A 14,847-nucleotide genomic window follows, 5' to 3' on the forward strand; every position below is an offset into this window, starting at 1 on the left:
TTTCTGTTTCAGCATGACAGTGCATGATGTCATATTGCACATCCTGTAGTGACTTATATGAAGACATGATGACTGTAGTGACCCGATTTGAAGACGTAAAAGCTTGGGCCAGGTTAACACGCCCATAACATTTAGTAGGTGAACTGACCACCATGTTGGTGAGGGAAATTGACTAAAACGGTGTAATTAAGGACATTGATGGGTTGACACGTTAATAAATATTGTGTCAGTAAAAGTTTCTTTGAAACAAGCAAATGTCTAAGCAATTACTTTGGGCGATATATTATATTAATATATTACCCCTTCCGCGTCAAATCGACAACTTCCTTACGTATATTAACCCCGCATAAAATTTATGTCAAATGTCCCAGTTCCTCAAAATATGAGCTTTTCAATGATACCCAGAAAAGGGAAGTAATAATTTGAATCCCCCCTTTTTATTCAGCCATTATAAATGCATCGTTAAATTATAAATGTATACTACTAATGAAAGCATAATGAAGTGATTCTAATCGCTGTTAAAACAGTTGTGGAAAATAAAGCTTACACCAAGTCAACGTTTTTTCTACAACATTTTTCATAAAAATGTCTGAACGAAACATTTGTGGTACAGGTGGCGCTTTATCGCTTACTCGTGATTGTTATTTTTTTCTGCCTTCAGATAGTTTATGTAATCTATATATATATCACAGTGTTGTACGTGAGAATCTGCGTAAATGACTTTGTAATTGTGAGTATATCGTCTTTCTGTTATACTCAGCTTTATAATTTATAATTGGCAAATTATGTGTATCGCTTGTTGCGCGTTTATTCATTTTTAAGTTGCGTTTCTATTCTCTCATTTCAAAATCCAAGATAAGGAACGAACCACTTAGTTGGCCATGACCCGCAATATATACGACATCAGAGGACGTTGCTATGAAAGTGTCAACAGTTAACTTACAGAAGCAGAATAATTTTTTTTTTCAGATAAAAATAACAATTTTCTATTTTAAAATTGAAATTAATATTGAAAATTTATGTTTAATTATTTTATTATTATTTTTTTCAATATCGGTGTAACTATCATTTATGCGACTTAACTATCAGTATTCGTGTGTAAATTGCGTATGTGTTATTTTTGGAAATTGTTTTGCAGGATGAAAAATCCATGTTTCAGGGAAGAAAAACTGCACAGCTGCAGCCCTAGACCGATTAACTATCTACAGTGTGAAACAAAACAAATAAAAATAAAAAAAATTCTGTTATGAAAGGAAATTATTTTTCAACTTTTACTTGTGACGCTTGTGAAACAGCTACGCCATTTGCTGCTCTACCTATAAAGGCCCTTGGCAGTAAAAATTCTATAGTTCCTCCATTGCAACTTTTGACACAACATTTTGGATTTTTATTATTGCTAACTGTTACTGCTACTAATAACACAGTGGTTGTTAATTGGGAGAGGGTTATAGTACTCTTGAGGCACTTAAATATAGCTTAATACACAAAACAAGTAATAAAAAAAAAATGCGGTTTTAAAATTATTGATCGCATAATCAGTACTATTCAAAACTTAAAAAAAAAAAGAAAAATGATAAATGAGTTAACAAAAATCTTTCAACAGAACGGTATAATTTAAAAACTATTTATTTTAACTATTTAAAAATAGATGCAATCCCCTGACTTAAAAAGCGTACCCTGATTTTAATTTAACTGTATGCTATTACAAGCATTATTTTGCCAGTCACGTTACTAATGTATAGTCAGAGCCAGCCCGTCCATTAGGCGAAACTAGGCGGTGCCTAGGGCGCCAAGGACCTAGGGCGCATTCCAAGCCAAAATGTAATTTTTTTTTTGGTGGTTAAAATAATAATTATTTATATTAAATAAGGCAATAATTATTTCTAAATAAATCATAATAATATACAGCAAGCAGATAAATATTACAGATGAATGGATAGACAGATGAATGGGTGGGAATAGGTAAGCTTGTTGGTGGACGGGGGGGGGTGGATGGTACAGAATACAGGGTGTCTCAAAAATATTGTTACAAACATTTAGGGTAGGTAGGTAACATCTAAAGGAATGTGAATCGCATAGGAACCCATAACCGGAAACGTCACGGGAAAGTAGTAGCAGAGGCACAAGAAGCAGAAATGACACAAGACAGTAATTAGTGGCAAACATTTGACATAATATTGACAATGGAGTACTGTACGAGATGGATGCATTTCATGATGTTACAACAGATGCTCGAAGGTTCCACCATGAGACGCGATGCATACGTGACACCGACGCAGGATTGGCGGACACGGTCGAACACACCTGGAGTTTCTTTGACAGTAGCAGCAGCACAGAAGAGTCTCACCACGAGATCCATTTCCGTCTCCACAGGCGATTCATACACGATAGATTTCAGGGCCCCCCCACAGAAAGAAATCAAGGCTCGATAAATCACGTGAGCGTGGGGGCCAGGCAACGGGTCCACCACGGCCAGTCCATCGACGCCCAAAATGCCTGCTCAAATGGTCACGAACACACCTTCCATAATGGGCAGGCGCCCCGTCATGTTGAAACCAAATGTTGCGTCTCACATTTGCTGGAACATCGCAAGTAACCCTGGTAGAACTTGTTCAAAAAAGATCCGATATTTAGCGGAGTTCATGCGGGATGGTAACAGGTATGGGCCGACTAAGCAGTCACCGACCATACCTGCCCACACATTTATTGCGAAGCGATGTTGTGCCGCATGGGGGCGCACACCATGTGCGCCCTCTGCCAGTCCATACACTAGGTGCATGTCTGCCAGCTCACCGTTCGTATATCGATGCATGCTCTTCGTGCGGCGACTACTACTTGAATGAGTAAACCAGAAATTTTCCCTCTCGCGAACTGATGAACAACGCCGTGTACCGACTTACGGTGACGTTTCCGGTTATGGGTTCCTATGCGATTCACATTCCTTTAGATATTTATTACCTACCTCCCCTAAAAGTTTGTACCAATATTTTTGAGATACCCTGTATATTTTAAAATACCGTAAACAGTCCCTGTCTCATCTTATTTTTTTTTAAATAAATTATACTGAAAGGGAAAATCACAAAACAAACCATAGAAATGATGCGGAGAATACCTGCATATAAACAGCCGAAACGCTATATACCTATGTGTATATATATTCGGTAATCCTTGGTTGTTAGTAAAGTTTTAGGAGCATCAGCGACTATTGTGCCGTATATGATATCTGTAAATTTAGTGTGGTGTGTTCTGTGGTCGATTTTCTTGTTTTCTGGACCACGAACCCGAGTTGCCCGGAGAAAAAAAACGTGCTACTCTAGCTTGAGACCAACAAACTAAGCCATGTTTTGAAAGAGGCCCATAAAAATTCCTCACGTCATCGACAGGATTCGAACTAAGGTGTTACCCACTCCGTGTGAGGAAGACGCAGGAGCGGATTAAAGTCGGTTGAGGCCCCGGGTGCAGAAGAAAATATTGGGTCCCTTAAAAAAAGAGAGAGACAGGGAAAATAAAAATACATGTTAACCATTTTTTTAAATAAATAAATAATATTATGTACTATTAATGTTTTATTTCCAATTAAATTTGAATATAATATATGTATAATATAATTAATAATAGCATAATAATAATCACAAAGTTTTGAACTAATATGTTCAACTAATTTGTTGGGGTTTTGCGTGGGCCCTTCAGAAGTCGGGGCCCAGGGCGCGCGCCCGGTGCGCCCGCCGTTAAATCCTCCTCTGGGAAGACGGCTATTCTACCAACTGAGCTACCGCAAGAGTGTAATCCTTTCAAAATAATTATGAAAAGTACCATTCGCATTATGCTCACGTACTGTGTTTGTTGGTTCCCCAAAAAATCGCAATGGAACAATTATACTCACAATAAATTCACAACATTATATACTCACAATTAAATTTGTAACACAAAATCACATTATACTCACAATAAATTGTATATTGGAACCATTGTATTCGTTAATGTTTCGTGGCTAAGCAAGTTTGGCTCATCATAGCCTTAATTGCTAATGCTTCAATAAAACCATACCAAATTAAACCAAACAAAACCAAGTCTAAGCAAGTGTTTCACATTCCGCCAGGAAAGGGGCACTCATACAATTTTTTTGGGCACGCCGAATTCAGAGTGTCCCAAAAAATTTGAGTCAACTATTGAACAGTTTTCTTCAAGATTTGTCAAGTTGAGAGAATTTGAAGAAACCAAAATTCATGCAGACAGTATAAAACTAGCCGAACTGAACCTGAAAATGTTTCATTGGATCGACCTGGATGATTTTGAGATGCAATTGATTGATTTTCAGAGCAGCTCAATTTGGAGGCAAAAATTTATCGACCTCAGAACTGATTTAGAAAATATTGAAAGGGAACGACTAGTGACCGGATTAGTAAAGAAAACTGCAAAAAATGAGGTATTAAAAGTTTGGAATTCCATTCCTTAAACTTTTGTGTGTTTAAAAAATCTGGCAACAGCGTTACTAACAATTTTCTCATCGACAGATTCTTGTTAGTCATTGTTCTCAGTGATGAACTTTGTTAAGCATAGGAGTAATCTTACGGATGAAACTAGTGCTGCATGCATAGTTATAAAAGTTACAAAGTATAAGCTTAATGTAAAGTAACTCGTTATTGGTGCAACAACAAAAGTCTCACTGATGTCTCACCTCTTATATTCATTTATAATATAAGAGGTTTATCATTTTATTTTAAATTTGTTCTGTAAGCTAAAAGTTTCATTTTTGTCATGAAAGATTTTATTTTAATACCTTTATTAAAGCATCTTTGAAATAATGTCTTTTATTTAATTCTTTTTTTGGTTACGCTTTTCTCAAGTAAAGCGCGTGCGAGAAAAATAACAACACAGCAGAACGTCGATTATCCGAACTAATTGGCACCAAGGTTAGCTCGGTTAATCAAATACTTCGGATACATGCATGAGAATACCCAATTTATACAAAGTGTAATTAGGCCTACAATTAAATTATTGTAGGCCTAATTACAAAATTTTCACTGTTCGTATAAATGATTCCTGAACTAAAAGAATGTCCGTAAAGTCAAATAATTCGCTGGCTCAAAGAAAATTTCCGACTAGACTGTCGGAAATTTTCTTTGAGCCAGCGAATTGTAGGTTACTAGACTAAGTTGCTGGCAGCTTGTGGAAATTCAAAGGTCAGCTGTATAGCTGCCTAGATGAGGAAATATCATATATAATTTGTCTGTGCGGGTAGTAGCACAGTGGTATCGTCACCGTCCTCCCCACTCCGGGTGGAAAGGGCCCGGGTTCGAATACCGTCGATGACGCGAGGAACTTTAATTGGCGTTTTGTACTCCGTGGCAGAGTTAGTCGTTCTGAGGAATAGATAGCAAGGTTTCCCCCCTCAGAAACAGGTTTTTTCGTCCAGCAAAACAGGCAAATCGACCAGAGAACACAATTTACAGACACAAATATGGATTTATGTATTGAATTACGGGTAATCCTAATATAATTTAATCATATATAATTTATTTTGACTGGGTCTGAAAAATCCTCGAGCTTCCTTTCGCATATCGCTAATACTGTACTGCATAATGGATGTCAGAAAGAGCATTGCCATGGTCGGTCCTAGACCCCAAAGATCTGTGCATAAGAATTAATGATTGGGAAATATAAATGAAGGGTGGGGCTCCTCTTTGTCTGGATTGAGGGGTGGGATTCCTCTTTGATGGATTGAGGGGGGTGGGATTCCTCTTTGATGGATTGAGGGGGAGTGGGATTCCTCTTTGATGGATTGAGGGGGTGGGATTCCTCTTTGATGGATTGAGGGGGATGGGATTCCTCTTTGATGGATTGGGGGGGGGGATTTCCCTTTTTTGTGATTTTGAGCCCAATTGGTTGCTTGTTGCAACTTTCCAAAGATCGGTCCTGGTAAATTTCAAGGGGCCCCAAAAATCAGAATTGTTATTCTACTTACATAAAAGTAGTATTCTGTAAAGTTAACTTTTTGATACTTTAGAATTGTTTAATACACTTATTTTTTTCACTATCGTTTGTGGTTCTGTTCCATGCACTCACTTGCAAAGGGAGGAGGAGGTTCACATACATTAACTTTATTCCTCTTTCCCTTGCAGGAGTGGGCGTTTTGGAGGGGGGAGAGTGGTTGGTGCAATGAACCTAGTGTGTGGGGGGAATTTCTTATTCCGGCCATGGCTCGACAATTTTTGGGGGGGGGGAGAATAATATGATATAATTATTATCTCATCCTTTTTTTTATATTTATAATCTATCCCTTGGCTTTTTCTTTCCCCCTTTACTTGGAACCACAAAGGCTGTTGTTTTTATTTCTTTATTCCTTTAAACAGGGGGATCCTCACTTCCCTTCCAAGGCCCACATGCTATCTGCTGCATAATATATTATTACCATTAATTTTATCTTGTTTATTAATCAGAAGATCCAAGTACTGAGGACTTTATTTTATTATTTTTTCTCTTTATACTAGCTTCCCTTGTTTAGATAGTTCTCATTAATTACTATAGCTCTGAGGTGTCAGTCTATTAAGACAAAACAAGGGGTATTAACATAACAAGGATTTATTTACCATTTGTATAACAATTATTTACACATTCTAAATTATTCATGATATCAAAATTTTACAACACAGTAATTATTATTATACATGAAATGGTGTCCTCCCTTAATCACTCTTCTTAAGCAATTCATAAACTTCCACTATGTTTTCAGTACAAAATCTTAAATATTCTATCCTATACACTTTTATATGGTCATATATATATATATCCTTTCCAACATATACTGAATAACTCCAATAATTTTTCACTCTCTCTTACATACTCTATGGAGGAAATTTCTACCGAATACAATTCACTCCGTTAATAGCAGTTACACAATTCATGATATCAACTCTTTTACTTTTAACACATTTCTTTAAGTTTCATACCAATACCTCTAAACACAGATGAGTAACGTACTTACTCACTCTCTTTCTCTCACTATATTTCTTCACTATATTTCTATTATATCCTATTCCTATCCTTACAATATAGTAGTCATCACGTTACAAAACTTCTCAAACAGTCCTGTCCAATTTTCTCCTATGGATTTCTTTATAACACCGCTCTCGTTAGTAAAATTCTCTAAACTGACTACTTGGTCTCTTCCCACTCTACCTGGAAGAGTAGTTGATTTCAGGTACTTCACAGGTCTTCCTCCGCAGACTCGTTAGGTGTGCTCCAGTCTCGACACTCAAACATTCCTACCGCGCTATGATCTTTTTCCGGGACTGTTGCTTTTTAACTCTCCGTGGAAAACTCGAACGGCCTTCCTTACGCTGATCATTCTGCCTTTCGCTATTACCTTTGCCCACTAAACTATCATGATCGGATTTTCCATGCGTGTTTCCAGCACTCCCAAAATACCTTTCCGCCACTCTCTCGCGCCTGTCCCCGGGACTCTCCTCTGAATCCTTTCCTTTCAGGTTTCGGGACTCAGACCCTTGGGCTTTTCTTGCTCTCGTCTCCCCTCTGCATCACCTTTTTTTTTCCTCCCTCCCTTATTTTTCGTCCAATCAATTTGGTAGTCCTCCATCACTCTCTTCTTTTTCATTCGTTCTCCTCTTATTCCATTGTTTTTAACCAGATTCTGGTAGGTCAAACTCCCTTCTTTGTGATGAGAGCATTCGGCGCTACAACATCACTAGAATTTTCTCGGACGACCGCTACCGACTTACCCTTTAGTCACGCTTCCTTTCGAGACACCGCCCCTGAAATTGTTGAGAGTGCCTTCCGTGTCAGCCCGTTTGTACTTTGTTTATCACTCCAACACAGTGTGCTCTCTCATCATAGGTCTTCCCTTTGGATGGCACCCGAAACCGCTCTAAAGGTGTGGGCGTTCTTTTGTCCCTTACTACCGTAAGTTGGCCACAGCCCCTTTTCTGTAAACAAGAACCGCATCAAAACTGGCCTACCTATTGTATTACCGTTCGGTCAGCGCCCCTCCTGCTGCTACACTAATCCGGTTCCTATTGAAATGTACACAGCGCAAACAAATTCTGCTGAGTGCTTGTCTGTTTTTTAAACATTAGTTATTTATCAAAAAAATGATAAATTTTAATATCCTAATATATTTGTAAGAATGGTTCTTACACTAGTCCCAGTGGCATAGCCAGAATTTTTTGTTAGCAGGTACATTCACAAAAATGGTGCCAATTGCCTAATGCTAACCTACCTGTTATTTTTGGTTTCAGGGGGTACAATGCACCTGCTGACCCTACCCTGGCTACACCACTGCCTAGTCTCCAGTCTGCGCCAGTAGCACAGTGGTATCATCACCATTCTCCCCACCACAGGCTGGAAGAGGCCCGGGCGAATCCTCGATGATGTGAGGAAATTTAATGGGCTTTTTTCACTCCATGGCTGAGTTAGTCGGTCTCAGGCGTAGATAGCAAGGTTTTTTTCGTCCAGCAAAACAGGCAAATCGACCAGAGAACACACGCAATTTACAGACAAAACAAAGATTTGGGTAGATGTAATCATTTACAGGTGACCCTAATATAATTTTTTTTGCCTAGTCTCCAGATTGAAAAGTGCTCTAAATCCTAACAAAGGTTAGTTGGCAACAATCCAAGCAAGGAGAATTACTCGCTGCTTTTCTCCCCTCCCTCCCAACATTACTTCTTCCACCATGGTCTCTGATTTAGGACTAGCCTTTCTCCCTTGTTAAAGGGGACTGATGTCATACTTTTCCCTTTCATGCTATAAGCTGTCTAACACTGGTTCACAATCTAGACCTAGTACTGATATAAAGGAAACTAGACTAGTCATAAAGAGAAACTGACAGAGGAACTAGCCTGGGACAGAAACAATGGAAATAAAACTGTAGTACCAGCAGGAACTAAAACTGGAACTAGTTCCTGAAGCAGATTATTTGGACCGGGTTATAGAGATGTGCAAGTTGGAGAACTACACATCTCCGATTATGTGCAGTATATGAATTTGAACTCCCAAACTTAAGTGGTTTCGATTATCAAATCGAACGCCTTCATAATTTTCAATCATGTATTATCTGAAATGTAATAGAAGTAGGGTGGCCCATCCATATAAGCTAACTAGGCTCGCCTGCGGCACCATTTTGGGATGTTAAGAACTCATAGTTCACTTAGTTTCTGAAATATGTATCAAAATTGTAGGTACTGGAGACCAAATGATTACCAAATTATTATATTTGGGTTCTCTGGTCGATTTCCTGTTTTGCTGGACGAAAAAATCCTAGTTTCTGGGTGAAAAAAACCTTGCTATCTACGCCTGACACCGACTAATTCAGCCACGGAGTGAAACAAGCTCACTAAATTCCTCGCGTCATCGACGGGATTCGAACCCGGGCTGTAGGTACTGGAGAGACGTTTTTTTTTTTTTTTTTTGAAAAAGGGATACGTTGCAAGAAAAGGTTCAGAAACAATGGCTCAGGACGCCTGTGTCATGGTTCGCTGAGGGTGCAGATTGTGTGAAGCTAGTTTATCGCCGCCCCTGAAACGCAAGCTATATTATTATTATTATTAGCAGCCATGTGGTTCAAAGAAGCCTGAGGCTTTTGCTGCACCAACAAAAAAAAAAAAAAAAAAAAATCTCAGTAGCCCCTGACAGAGAGCTAAAACAATGGGCAGAAGTAGAAGGGAATCACCAAGAAAGAGAAGAATGATGATATCCAGCTCAGAACCCAGGGTGTGCCAAGCCATACTCAGCAGATTTCAGCCCCTGGAGTTAATGTAGTTAATCTTAGCAAGGTGGTGAAATGACTCATGCAGAGTGGAAAGTTAGCGTTGCATCATTTCATAGCCTGAAATTTGCCCACACTGTAGTGGAGTAATTTTAAAACTCACGTTAATGAGAGCGGAAACAGCACATATTGTATGCTGCTTTCGTTTTCATTAATATTTATTTCCAAAAAGATGACTATAGCGTAGTGTGATTCTAAAACACTTAGGTTAGCAATTGTAAGATAACTACGCAAGCGCAATGTAATTGAGTCTTATCTTCCGTTGATAGGATGTTGCGCCATGCCAAGCGAAAAAGTTCCGTGTTGTGGTTTCGCCATTCGACAAATAAGGATGGCAAGTCCGAGAATTGAGATATTAAGTGTGACGGTTTTTTTTTTTAAATAAATGTTCGTAAATCATTGATTTAACATAGTTATTTTGCGTTTAGTAATTGGTAATGAATAGTGCCGTAGATTTGATTGTTGACGTGGAATGATCTTAGTCTGGTTGTAATGGCGTCATCAAATTGTATGTTTTTTTAAATTTATATGAAATTTAAGATTTTGCATTTTCTAAATTTATGTCATTTTAATATGTAATCTTACGCGTTATTAATGTTTATTGTTGAATATTTTTGGAACGGCAGCTTACGTGTCTTATTATCGACTTAAATGCTTTTGTACTGCAGTGTGCTGCCAATTAGTTAAAAAAAGGGGGGGGGGGAATCAGTGAAATTATCAATCGCCTAAACCGAGTCAATTGTGTTTGTCTGATGCTCCTTGAATCTTTAGCAACAGGCCCAGCATAACATTCAGTATACAAGCTTGTTCGAGCCTATGGAATGCATGCTCCTGTTTTATATAGGTTTCGTAACTGCGCATATTTATCTCTTCAAAACGCGTACAAAACGAAGTTTGCATAAGAAAAAAAGTAAATAAAAATAAAATACCGAATGGTATTTATTCCTCCTGTACAGTACCTTTACAGTGAATTATGTAGTATTGCACTATAAGTGATAGCACTACCCTGACGTAGCCCAGTGGTCAGGAGCGAGAGTGCATAGCACGCGTTCCTTGAGTGCACCGGGGTTCAAGCCCGTGACTACTAAATACGATAAATATTTGTATTGACGATTTATTGTAAACTCTACTGACTTGGTTGTCGTGCCGGAGTATAAACAGAAAATTTATTTTTTTTTTTACCCTACCGAGAATTATTATTATTATCAGTTTACACCCCTGTACAGAAGTTATCTAGGAGGGTGGCGCATACATACGTTGAACATAACTTATTAAGGAACACATATAAAATATTAGAAAATACATAAATAAATAAATAAGAATAACTACAGCCATTTTACACCCGAATTGAATATCATAGCCATTCTGCTGAATGGAATATCGCCAGTCCCATAAGTCTTTTGAAGACAGTATAAAGCATTCATTACAGTTTTAATGAGTTCATGGGCTTTTGAAGTTAATATATACAAAACTCTTTCTTTCTTGAAATGCATGAGCCACCCTCCTAGATAACTTCTGTACAGGGGTGTTTGATTAATAAACTGATAATAATAATAATCCCAATGAGCCAGGTCTATTTTGAAGTTTCTAAAGAGCTCCAGAGTATTGGCAGGAAACATCCGCCTTAATCCGTCCATGTTATGGAGACTATGAGAGTAGTAGAGCCGGGCGGGACCTGACCAAGATTTTCAATTTGAGAGGCATCTAAACTCCCAGCCAGAAGTTGTGCCAGTGTGCAGATGTTACGTAGGGTGACCATCTGAATCCACAGAGCTGTGTTCAAGTTTGCATACAGTATGGATTTTGAAATTGTAAAGGGCTTCCCTGCAATCCTATTCAGCCACCAAAGCAGCCAGTATTCCAGGCTGAGAAATTTCCTGATATAAGTATTTGGGGCAGAGGACAAAATTATCGAATCATATAGGGATGCAGGAACAGTACATCTTTGGATATATTGGGTCACTAGTTGCTGGTTTCGAATCCCAGTTATCCTCTGCCTTATAACCCATATGGCAGTAAGAGTTTTTGATCTTGTGTTCTGAAAGTGCCTTTGGAAGGCGAGGCCCTCATCCCACGTTCCTCCTAGGTCGGTGTATGAGCTGACTTTTTTCACCTGTGCTCCATTAATAGATAATTCGATTTGATTGTTTATCTTCTTGTTAGTTGTGCTGACATCAGAGTTTAGCTGTAAACCGATTTTATCCAAGTATAAATGCAGTTAGTAGTAGCAAACGATGCAAGAAATCAAGCTTGTGCAGCATCAGTCACAAAAAAAAAAAAAAAAAAAAACTAGTTTAACTAGTTCTTTGATCTGGGATTACTTCTACCCATATGTAGTACCTTGTATTTGTCAGTCGTAAACTTCAATTGCCATTTCTCATTTCCGTGTATTTTTAATAATGTGACTGCTCCTCCAGCATTACAGTGCTTGCAGTACTCTTGAAATCTTATAGATCATGAAAATATGACATTTCTAGAAATCTTTCTTTCTGGGATGGGTGAGGATCAAAGTAAAAAAATAGTGCTGTGTTTTGTCAAAGAACTACATTATAAAAGCCGGTTTATTTCACAGCTGGTAAAATTTATGAATACAAAAAGTACAACTCCATGGAAAGTGACCTTTTCCCTTTATCACTTTTGTATAGTTATATAAATAAAAGTAAAATACTGTGGTGAAAGACCAAGCTTTGATTCATTATACTTTTATTTAAACCCACAAACATAAATAAAATATATGCATATAAAGCTGTTCTTTATTATCAATTGTTGAGTTTCTCCATATTTTGTGTTAAATATTAGGTGTTTGAATTTTTTACATCTACCGTTCATCTTTCTCTGAACCATATAATTACTATTTTTTTCAGCTTTTTTCCAATCCATTGTTTCCTTTTTTAGTGCCTTTGAAAATCAATGTGTAGGTCCTCTTTTTGTTTCATGCATTTAAATTGTTATAAGCTTTGGTTTAATCAAACTCTATTATCCTCAAGTGTATTAAAGTTCTTAAGATGGGTACCCGAAATGTCTGTAACTATTTACTTTACTTGTTTAGCCATGATAAAGCAGGTTCAAAATCAGTGGTACTTTGTTCACAGATTTTTTTTGGTTGCTTTCTTGTTTTAACTCATTTATAAATTTGTGAAAAATATACCTTTCGATAAAGTTAGTAAATTTTATGTGTTTGTTTTACTGTGAATAGTCTATGGAAAAAACTTTAATTGCTTCATCCTCTTTCTTAAGCACTTATCCTCCACATTCTGGACTTAATTTGGTTCTGCTAAATATACTTAAATTAAGGTTTTAGTGACACCTGTATATGGTATAATGGCCCTTGGGGTTAACACCTATAGCTGTTAGAACAGCATAGCCTTGGTCAAATTCGTATCCATATTTTTAACCCAGGTAAAAGAAAGATGCAAAATTTTACAAACAGGTATTGATTACTTGAATTGTAAGTCTACCATGGAAAGTTTACTTATGCTTTACTACCAGTGGGTATGGTTCCCTAAAAAAGTGAAGTATAGCATTACCTAATAGTGTGCATTGTCCCCTCCAGACAGCTTTTTTGGTACTTATTGGTACCTCATTGATGGAAGGCTAGGTACCCTAAGTACAGCATCTGACAACCCAGCAAGATGAGAGATACCAAAATGTGTGTATAACGACTTTGCAAAATGTGAATGAATAAGAATCTAAACCTAGCTGTCAAACTTGCATCCAAGGTGGGCTCAGTATTTTTTTTTAAAAAGTGGGGGAGGCAGCTAAAGTAGTGTTCCTGGAAATAATTAAGCTGTAGTTGTCACATAGCAGTAAAAAATCTGGTGTTTTGACCTGAGCTATGGCCCCTTTAACCTGCACCTGGGACGATCCCTGCAACCATACTTGTATAGTCCAGGTAAAAAAAAAAAAAAAAAAAAAAAAAATTTGTTCTTTCAAATCAAATTGAGTAGATGCCAGTATGTTATGTCACAAGAACAGTCCTGTAAACTTCTGCAAAAAAATTTTGCAGTCCATTGTTAACTGGTGCCAGTACATTGCCTGTCAAAACCAGCTACACTGAAGAAATAAACTGCTAGTCACTTTGGAGCTGTATCAGGCTATAAAAGAATTTTTCAGGGCTGGCTATAGGTTTGGGATATCTTCATAATATGTGGATACATATATTATGAGATTGATCAAGTAGACTGCCACAGAAAATGCATTGTCCATTGTTAACTGTTAGTGGTATATCTATCAGCTGCAGTAAACAGTCATTAGTGACAAATGATGCAATGCAAGGAAACAAGCTTATGCAGCATGTCAAAAAACCCAATCTCTTCCATCCCCTCTAATAATTTGTCTAATCCTTTCTTAAATTTATTTTTTATATTATTTTTTATGAAAACTCCAAGTATGAGAGGTAATAGAACCTATAGTACTTAGTACAATGCATGGGTTGAAGGTTGAGAAGATGAAAGAAGATGCTTATTGACATTATACTTAAATTTCTGTAGATTGTAATTTTCAGGAAATATGTATGAAGGAAAGTTGTTCCAGAAAATGTAAATTGAAGGAATAAATGAAAAAGAAGAAAAGTTGGATGGTAAAGGGATGTTGGCTGGTTGTGTCACATGTTCAGACTGTTTTGGAAGAGAGAGAAAGAGAGAGAGAGCGTGGTTATTATAGAAGCCAATTCAGAAGAACAGTGCCAATGGAATATCTATAGAAAAGATAATCAGCAGAAAGAGAACGCCTATAAGGCAGAGTGTGGAGAGACTGTAAGAAATGGATCATTAATTAGCCAAACTGCCCTCTTTCAAATGGAGTCTAGAAGCCTGAGAGAGGTGTCATCTCTGACAAATTTTCTTCATAAGCTGTCATAGTTCATAATTATTCCTGGATCTTTTTTGTTCTTTATTACCAATTAGTATTTTATTTTGGGATTACTGCTACTCAAGTGCAGTACCTTACATTCATTACTATTAAACTTCATTTGCCACTTCTCAGCTGATCTGTCTGTTTCTCAAGGTCTTGCTACAGCAGTATGTCCATATTCCTGTCATTAATTACTCTTCCAACCTTTGTAT

At 37.5% G+C, this 14,847-nt stretch overlaps 1 protein-coding gene across 2 annotated transcripts in view; it reads left to right on the forward strand.

Moving 5' to 3' along the window:
- The first annotated feature begins 694 nt into the window (after positions 1-694).
- The window catches only part of LOC150086673 (uncharacterized), a 70,719-nt gene continuing 56,566 nt past the window's right edge, over positions 695-14,847 (forward strand). Inside the window, exon 1 of one of the 2 annotated variants that reach the window (XM_090372675.1) lies at positions 695-730. The gene's annotated coding sequence lies outside the window, so the exon portion shown is untranslated. Of the gene's footprint in view, positions 731-10,057; positions 10,293-14,847 lie in introns of those variants that run through there. The other variant, XM_090372674.1, reaches the window with a different exon arrangement.

This window comes from Mastigoproctus giganteus, chromosome 4, assembly GCF_048544385.1.
Source record: "Mastigoproctus giganteus isolate SK-2022 chromosome 4, ASM4854438v1, whole genome shotgun sequence".
NCBI classification, from domain to species: domain Eukaryota; kingdom Metazoa; phylum Arthropoda; class Arachnida; order Uropygi; family Thelyphonidae; genus Mastigoproctus; species Mastigoproctus giganteus.